Source organism: Chlorocebus sabaeus, chromosome 22 (genome assembly GCF_047675955.1).
Source record: "Chlorocebus sabaeus isolate Y175 chromosome 22, mChlSab1.0.hap1, whole genome shotgun sequence".
Taxonomy (NCBI): domain Eukaryota; kingdom Metazoa; phylum Chordata; class Mammalia; order Primates; family Cercopithecidae; genus Chlorocebus; species Chlorocebus sabaeus.
The window spans coordinates 89,637,373-89,646,492 of NC_132925.1; the positions used below are offsets into that span (position 1 = coordinate 89,637,373).

At 59.2% G+C, this 9,120-nt stretch overlaps 1 protein-coding gene across 2 annotated transcripts in view; it reads right to left on the reverse strand.

The window, feature by feature from the left end:
- Nucleotides 1-4,191, reverse strand: part of SEMA3F (semaphorin 3F) — a 33,986-nt gene extending 29,795 nt beyond the window's left edge. For both annotated transcript variants that reach the window (XM_007984289.3, XM_007984288.3), the window contains exon 1: nt 3,656-4,191. The gene's annotated coding sequence lies outside the window, so the exon portion shown is untranslated. The remainder of the gene's footprint in view (nt 1-3,655) is intronic.
- Nucleotides 4,192-9,120: the final 4,929 nt, after the last annotated feature.

Consider the following 9,120-nt stretch of genomic DNA (forward strand, 5'->3'; position numbering starts at 1 on the left):
ATCCACGCCCAATAAAGTGGGTTACTCCTTCTCCCTCCCACCTGGAGGAATGGGGGAACAGATGGGGTGCATCCCTGCCTGCTCCAGCCACAGGTCTTCTCCCAGTACAGAGAAACCTGGACCTGATTATTGTGGTAGAGGGGAGGCACAGGAGAGAGTGGGGGAATGAAACACATGCAGACAGCCCAAGATGGAAGAGAGGGAGCACCAGTCAGAAAAGGAAAGGCAGAGAATGGCAGAGTACACTTTTACTAAAATCAAAGCAGGAGAGACCCAGGTCAGACAGGCAGAAGGACTTCCTGCCAGGGAAAACTTCCAGTTCCGCCTCTAGAGGGCAAAGAAGGGAAGATAGGATGGCCAGTGGGCTTGGGGCTGGATCTGGGCCAGTAGCATTGCCCCCTTCAGAATCCCCCACAGCCCCAGCAGGTCCAAGTTTCAATACTGTTTTTCAAATATTGTCTCCCCAGGCAGGCTGGCTGTTGGGTAAACGCAGCCCAGCACCAGTTGTCAGAACATATTGCTCCCTCCCGGCACAAACCAGCGCCAACTCCTACCATCCCCCCCAACCGGATGCACTGCGGGTGGGGGCATCCAGACTGAAAACATGAGCCCCATCCCCCAGATCTGCCCTGTGTACTCCCTTCTTCCATGGTAGGCAGGATCCCAGGCCCATCTCTAGGACACTGGGATGGGAGTTGGCAGTACTATGGCCTGGGACTCTGCTGCCATAGCTGCTCAATGCTGAGGCAAGAGACCCAGGCTCCAGTCTGACTCTTAGGCCCCACTCATCAGACCCTGATGACATCCCTAGACCCACCTCCCCCAGCCCTTGCCTCTCCTGCCAAGGCAAACCACTCATGGCTCCTCAGACAGGAAGTGCAGCTTCAGCCTCTTGGCCCACTCCTTATGCAGTGCCCTCTGTGTGTATGTTCTCTCCTGAGGGCCTGGCACGCTGCTCATGGTCCTTCCAGATGCCCCATCACATATGCTCCCTCCTGGGGAGGCTGACTGGGGGACGGGGGAATCAGAACCAGCCCCTTCCCAAGTCTGGGAGGCACAAAGCTAGTGCTGACTGAATGGCAGGCTCTGAGAAGTGGGGGCAGGTGGGAGAAATGGCTGTGCAGCCATCGTCACCCTCCAGGTGCACCTGGGGGGCCCTGATAACAGTTGTGGATATGCACACGTTCACACTTGCAGGTCCACACACGTCCTTACAAGCATAAGTTTGCTCAAGAACTTGACCTGCTAGTGGGGTGGGGCTCAGGGGAGCTGGGAGATACTGTCCTGGCGCAAGATGCTGTCTGAGTCCCTCAGAGAGCTTCGATACTATGTATCCGGAGCTTGTGTCAACCTGCCTCCCGCCTCCCCGCTCCCCATGACCTCATTTTTTCCTGCATCCATGTTCATCTTGACGAAGTCAGTGTCACCAAGGACAGGATTGGAGTCACCCAATGTGTTCAGATAGGTGGGGAGTCTTTCTACTGGGTCCCTACAGGGACTTCCCATCCAAATGCTTTGGCCCTTTAAAGAGGTGAATGGGGGGGTGCTCAAGTCTGCTGGGGCCTCAGTCTCAAGTCCAGCCCCCTTCTTGGGCAGCCTGGCAGGTGGGGGAAAGAAGGAGAGGGAAGGAAGAAAAGGAGAAGAAGGACAGAGACGGAAAGGGAGGGCATTCCCACAGTGCCTTCCCCTCTGCCAGTCCCGAGATGCCTGTCATCCAGCCCCAGCCCCAGAAAAGCCCCCAAGTCACACCAAGCCCAGGTCAGTAGACAGAGGAGGAACAGCCACCGCCACCTGGGAGCCCACCAGGAGGAAAGCAGGGAAGGAGGGAAAAAAGCTGGTGGGAGGGAGCAAGAGAGGGAGGCAGGCGGGAGGGAGGAGGAGAGAGGGAGGAGAGAGGGAGGGACGGAGGAGAGACGCTTGAACAAAGAAACGTGGAGCTGGGGCTGGCAAGGGGTGCAGGGAAGAGGCGGCCAGAGGAAGGAGTCCGGTGGCACCTGGGGCGGGACAGGGGGCCAGGTGGTCAAACTGTCCAGCCGAATCCAGACCACCCAGGCTTGGAGTTGGGGGTGGGGGTGGACGGCCTGCCTCCAGGAAGGGAGGTTGGCTCCTCCGAGCTGAGGACTGCCTGGATGGAAGGGAGGCAGGAACAGGGGCCGTGGGGGAACATGGGGAGATTATCAACAGCACCCCACCCACTACCCAGCCCCTCAGATTCCCTCCCCCCGCCAACAAGAGCTCTATCTCCTTCTTGGCTCCTCAGCTTCCCCATCCCCCAACACCTCAAGGACCAGGAAGCAGAGCCACCCCAGCATAGCTGGGACTGAAACCCCCCTTTTGTGGCCAGGGTTTCCCAGTCAAGGTCACCTGAGCCTGGCTCCATCCTCCCCCCAAGGTATGCTGAGCAGAGAGTGGCTGAGGCTGGGCTGCCGCCTTCTCTCTGGCCCCTGCTTTCTCTCCAGCCCCCACCTCCCCACTTCCGGGCCTGGCTCCTTCGGAGCTGAGGGGGAGCAGCAGGAGTAGGCGTGCCTGTGCCCCCGCCTGCTTAGACACTATACCATGTGGGGTCCTGGCACACCCCCTGGGTAGCCTGGGAAGAGGCCTCAACCCCCTGGGCTGAGATGAGGCTCCCAACCCCTGGGTGCAGTTTTCCCTTCTCTACAACTAGGATAACAACTACTGGGAGACTATCTGGGTGAATTCAGGAGGACAGAGGTCCCCAACCTGGCCCAGCTTCAGGGTGGACATACTAGTGTCTTTGGTTGGAGTGTCCCTCACCTCCCCCAAGCAGTAATGTTCTGGTGGCAAAACACAGCTATCTCAAGAATTAGGAGTTATTTATCTAGTGGGGCCCCCAGCCCCAGCTCCAGCCAACTCCTGCCAGCACTGCCTCATTCCTAGGCCACTTCGATACCCTCCTGTCCCATCTGCTGAGGCAAGCCCACCAAGTCCCCGCCATTCCCTGCCCACTTCACCACTGGGACCCCTGGTTCAAACTAGGGATTGACCACAGGCTCTCCAAGCTCACCTACACCCTACATACAGCCATGCCCCTAATCCAGGCAGTACTCTGCTGTAAAAGCAAACCCAAGGTGGCAGCTGGCAGTCAAGGGGCTGGCACAATGCTGGGAGAAATGCCTCAGGACTGGCGGTCCTCACACCCTGCTGATCTGGGAGACCCCCCACGTGGGGACTGCCAGTATAGCGCTTCCCTTCGGGCTGACCAGTCCTCAAGTAGAGACACTGAGGTAGGGCAGGCGCACCAACGGGGAAGAGCGCTGCCTCAGGCGTTAATGAGAGAGAGAGCTGAGGCAGGCGAAGGGGGATCAGAACTCCCGCTCCAGAAGCGTGAAGGTAGGGGGTGTATGAAAGCACCCATCCAGAACCTTGCAGGAAAAAGTTGCTTTGTACATTGGTGACCCCGCAGGCCACATCATCTACACATCCATACGCCGCCCCGTAGGTAAGGGGTCCGGGCCGCCAGGACAGGTAAGAATCCCACCCTAGCCTTGTCGCCCCTATGTCCGCAGGCAGTCCCCCGGCTCGACGAGCCCCGCTCGCCGGACACTTCTGCGGAGTTGCAGTGCCGCGGGTCCCAGAGGGGTCGCGGGGTGGCCCGGCCGCCTGCCCGCTCCCTCCCGGTTCCCGCTGCACTCACCTCTTCCGCAGCGGCGGGGCCTGGGCGCCCGGGCGGCGGCGGCGGCACGGAGCGGTTCCCGTTGGGCCGGTCCGCGCTAGCGGCCCCCCGGGGCCATAGCCCTGCCAGCGACCTCTCGCCGCTGCGCCTCAGCCGGGATCGGCGCCGCGGCCGCGGCTTAACCGGTTCCGCGGGCTTCGGGCGCGTCAGCAGCCGAGGGCCCGGGCCCCAGCCCGGGCCATGGGAAGACTCAGGGGCGCTCGGGGCCGCCTCCCACGGGGCGGGCTGCGGGCGCCCCCTGGCCGGCGCGCCGAGGGCGCATTCCCCAGCGCGGGGCGCGGGCGGTGGCGCGCACTCGGCTTCGAAGCTCTGCGCTCTCCTGGCTGCAGGACCCCGGCCGGGCGGCCGCGCCGGGCTGCACGGTTCCTCGCGGCGTGCCCTGGTCCTGCGCTGCGCTCGGGGCTCTCCGGACGGCCGCGGTGCGTTCGCTCGCTCTGGTCTCGCAGCCGCCGGCGGGACGGGGCGCTCAGAGCCGCGCGGGGAGCGCCGGCAATTGGCCGCCCGTGGGCGATATTTGCATAGCGCAGCCCCGCCCCGCCCGGCCCGCCCAGCCCCACCCCCGGGGCGGGACCCGCCCAGCCACCGCCCCGCCCCCGCTCCACCTGTCTGTGGGCCGGGCTCAGGGTTCACAGGCTGTGGGCACCCCGCGCCGGGGGAGGCTAGTCTGCACCCCGCGCCCCCGCCCCCGCTTCGCGGGCGGCGCCCCCGCCCCGCCCTGGCTTTGTCTCTCTGTGAATACACCGCACACATCGCGCCTGGTGTTTACCCGGGCACCCAACTCCCTGGCGAGAAGGGCTGGCGCGCCAGGGAGCAACGAGCCTGCGCTCACCTGAGCACCCCCTTACGCGCCCCTCATTCCCACTCGCCGCCGGCGCGCCCCTGGTCCCGTGCGTGGGCCCCGCGGCGCAGAACCCCTGACTGCCCGGGCTGCTCAGCAGGTGGCGGTGCAGCCCCTGGGTCGGCTGACACCGCCGGACCTTCCCGCGGGCTCAGCCTCTAGCCTAGGCCAGGTCAGGGGCAGCCCAGCCACACAGCTCTCTCCAGCCATTCAACGACTCCCTGTGATCACCTCAATCGCCAGCCCCTATTTCAGGCCTGCAGCTCCCACAGACTCTCCTTATAGTTCCATACCTTAGAGAGGCCAGATTAGCTAGCACCTTCTCTCCTCAAGGGGACACTTGCTTTCAAATGGCCTGGTGATGAGCCAAGGGCTCAGCAACTAAGAAGGGCCTACCGTGACCCTAGGAAGGGACCCTCTGAACTTTCCAAGGTCATGGCCTCACCACCAGGACCACTTCTCAGCCCTGCCCCAGGCATTCTGCGGAGGCCCCCAGGAGCATTGGCCCTTTGTCCTCTCCTTCATCCTCTTCCTGTTCTGTCTTCTGTTCCTTCCTCTTTCTCCTCTTTCCTTTCTCCTCCTCTTCTCCCTCTGCCTCTCCTTCTTTTTCCCCTCTCTTCTCCCTCTTCCTCTCTCCTCTTCTCCCTCTTTTCCATCTCCCTCCTTTTCCTGCTTCTCCTTCCTTCTCCCAGATTTTTCTTTCTCTGCCCTCTCCTCCTCTCCCTCCTCTTCCTCCACCCCATGCATTTCCTTCTCTTCTTCCTCCTCCTTCTTCCTGCTCTTTCCCCTCTTTCTCCTTTCTCTTTTTCTTGTCACTCCTCCTCTCTGCCCTCTTCCTCCTCCCACTTCTCTTCCTGGCTAGCAAGACCTCCAGGAAAAGACCTGTCTCCCTCTGACCCATTGACTGGTTGACTCCAAGTGCAGGGTGGAGCAGGGCACTAGGGATCCTGCTGAGGGTCTCCTGACTCAGGACTTAGAGTGCTTCCTCATGCTCCAAGCAAAGGCAGGGCATTTGAGGTGAGCAAACACCAGCCTGGGGTTATGGAGCTGCTGTGACAGCACATGCACCTCTCCCCTTTATCACACCTTATTGAAAACACTGTGACAATCCACCTCTCCTCATCCCCACTCATCTGTATGGGGGTCACTCCTGAGGTCACCACCACTGCACCACCATCACCAATACAGCTTAGGCCACCATCTCTATGGCTTCCAACGCCATCCCTTCCATCCTCTCACTGCCTCCATGGTCTCCTTATAGCCTGGCCACTTCTATCACCATCCCCAGCATCATCAGCATCATGCTGGTTACCACAGAAGAGCTGTCAGGACTTGCCAGAGACTCCAGTGTACTGGGTTGGGAAGGAAAGAGGCTCAGTTGATCTGTTCATGAAGTTCCACTCAGACACACAGAATAGGTCCAGCACACAGAGGCCTTCAATGGCAGGTGGACCAGGGAAGGGGGCCAGAAACAGGGCAAAGAACTAGAATTGAGCCTGGCTACATAGGGTGGAATGCCAAATCCTTCCTAAGCAATTCAAGAGGGCTGAATAATCATACACAAAAAAATTGTTATTGCAGCAGTGAATCCACACTGAGTCCTTGCTCTGTGTCAGTGCTGGGGTGAGCATTTTGTATCATTATAATATGTTGTTATAGTTTGTGCGTGTGTGTGCATATACATATCAGCAGACCTCATTTTATTGTGGTTTATCGCGTTTTGCAGATATTGTGTTTTTTGCAGTTGAAGGTTTGTGGCAACTCTGTGTTGAACAAGTCTTTCTGCCAGCACCATTTTCCCAACAGCATGTGCTCACTTCATTAGCATTGTTTAGCAATAAAGTATTTTTTAATTAAGATGTGTACATTTTTTAGACATAATGCTATCACACACTTAACAGACTACAGTATAGTGTAAACATGGCTTTTATATGCACTGGTAAACCAAAAAAATCTGTGAGTTGCTTTATTACAATGTGAGTTTTTTGTGGTGGTCTGGAACCAAACCCGCCTTATCTCCGAGGTATATTATATTAATCAGGGGAATATTGCATAGCTTTTCATAATTTTGTCTTCAATTTCAGGGGTCCATAGACCCCTTGAAACTAGCTCTGGCTACCAGGTTGGGAGGCTTTCCATGCCGGCAAGTTTTGCAGTTATTCACCCCCAGGTGCTTCACAATTGGGCTGAAAAGCAGGCCCTGTTGTCCCCATTGTACAGTTGATTGAGGAAGAGGGAGGAGAGTGGGGAGGTGGGGAAGGTGGGGAGAGGCCCAGAGCCACAAGGCTGTGGTGCCTGGAGAAGGCATTTTCAGTGGCTGTGGGAAAGCTCCAGGAGAGGATGGCCAGACTGCGGGGCCCACATGGAGCCAAGGGCCTGCAACCCTGATAGGCACACAGGAGCTGGATGCATGCTGGAGTCCCACAGGGCACTTCTGGAACTCCATGCATCTTTATCAAATGAATAAGAGAGCAAATCCCTGCAGCACCAGATCAGAGAAGGAACACAGCCAAGAAGCCAAGAGTCAGGGAGTCAGCTCCCTGCCCTACTCCCAGCTCCTCTGAACTGGCTGCCCCCCACCGTGTGCTCTCCTTGACACCCATAATCCTTCTGTCATCCTCTCCAGAAGCCACTCCGCTGTTCTAACTCCACCTGAGAACCACCCAGGATGCCCTGTGGGGTCATCTGAAGGGAGACAGCCAGGCTGACTTCCCGCCGGCCTGACCTTCCTCCTGTCGGGTAGGACACCCAGATCTTAGGCCTGGGTCTCATTCAGCCTCCCCCATGGCCCACCCTGGTGCTAGGCTGGTCACACAAGTGAAGAGGTGTGTGCAGACATAGATGGTGAGGCCAGGTCCAGCCCCTACACTGAATCTGCCTCTGGAATCCCCTCCTGGGGCAGCCTCCTCCTCCTTCCCAGATGGGCCCCAGGTGCCTGGGAGACACTGCACTCAGATCTGGGTGAATTCAGGACAGAGGTCCCCCAATCACTTCAGGGTGGACTTCGTAGTCTTGAGGTCCTGGAGCTTGTGAGGGGTCGAGCCAAAAGTGAGGGTTACAACTGGGGAGTCATTGACCCAGGCCCCACCTGGATGATGGTGCCAGCAATAGGCAGGAAAACCTTGAAGGTTTCCTCCCACAAATACACCCTGCCCTTCACCCTGGCCTGGACTTTGTTTCTGGCAGTGGTTGTGCCTGTTTCTCTTCCTTTTGGCTCTTCCAGGATGCATAGGGACTGAACTGTAGCCTCCGGCCTCCTGCTGCAGGTCCCTGTCGTCTGCCTCCCCATGGCTCACATCAGGTGGGGAGAGGGAAGCCTGGAGGTGCACTGGGGCCTGCCCTCCTGGCCTTCGCACACGAAGGCTGGATTTGGAGGGCCTGGGCCTCAGAGACCCTCCATCCCCATTGGTTGAGGGTGGCAGCCACACCGGCACTCCCTCACCTCCTCCCCTAACCCAGTCTTGGGGGGAACCTGTTCCCCGGGCTTGGCAGGCCGAGCAGGCCCTGGCCCGCCCAGCCCCAGCGTCGCTGGCTCAGGTTTCCTCGCTTTCTGGTTTTCTCATCTCCCCTGCCCCAGGCGCTGCTGCCTGCTCTCTGGCCCAACCCCCACCCACCCGGAACTGGATCTCAGGGAGGGGGAGTGTTGGGAAGGGGGCTGGAGAGGGGGCTCGGGGCAGCCGGTTAGGCGGCACCAGGAGGGGGCAGGCCATGGGGACTCACCGTGGCCCTGGGCCAGGATGAGGTTCCATGTGCAGGCTTCTCCTGCCCGGCCTGCCCCAGGGGCTGGCTGTGAGCCGATCAAAAGCTGGAATGACCTGGCCGCTCCCCAAAGCTGCCTCCAAGCTGTCTTTGCTGTTGGTCCCTCTACCACGAATGTTCTTCCCGGACTTCAGCACCAGTCTAAACCCTGTGTTTCCTCTAGACCTGGCCCCTTGGCTGCCTCCTTCACCAATAAACATTGCCCTTTACAGCACAGGCTCAGTCTCCCTTCTTCATCCCCCTCCCGCACTGGGCCCCTCAGGCATCCCGAGCCTCTTCCAGGAGCTCTAGACTCTCACCTCTGGGCCTTGGCACATGCTGTTCCCCTGTACCTGGAATGTCTTTCTTGTCTCCTTCTAGATCTGGACAGGCATCATCTCCTGGGAAGCCAGTCCTCATGGCTGGGTCAGGAGCTTCACTGGGCCCCTGCAGGTCCTGCACCCCTTTTCAGACACTAAAAGATCCTGCCCTGGGGACCCAGATCCCTCTGTGTTCTCCCAGTGGGCCCCACATGAATCTATCAGCAACTGCTTCCATGTGAGTTCAGAGCAAGTGGTAGAGAAAGGGACACGGGGCACTGAGATCCTTGCCTGTTACCCCACACCCCTCATTCTGTGTGTCTATGCATGTGTGTGTCTATGTGTGTGTTGGACAGTAAGAGAGGTGGGGTTGAGTGGGCCTAAGCTAGACTGGCTTCGAAGTGACCTGTGACAGTCGGCCAGCCTGAGCACATCCTGTTTAGACAGAGGCCAGACAGCCGTCCCTCACTCCCTTGGGCCTGCCCAGCCCCCACTGGGGAGCCCAGTCTTGGGCCTAGAGCTCAGTATCT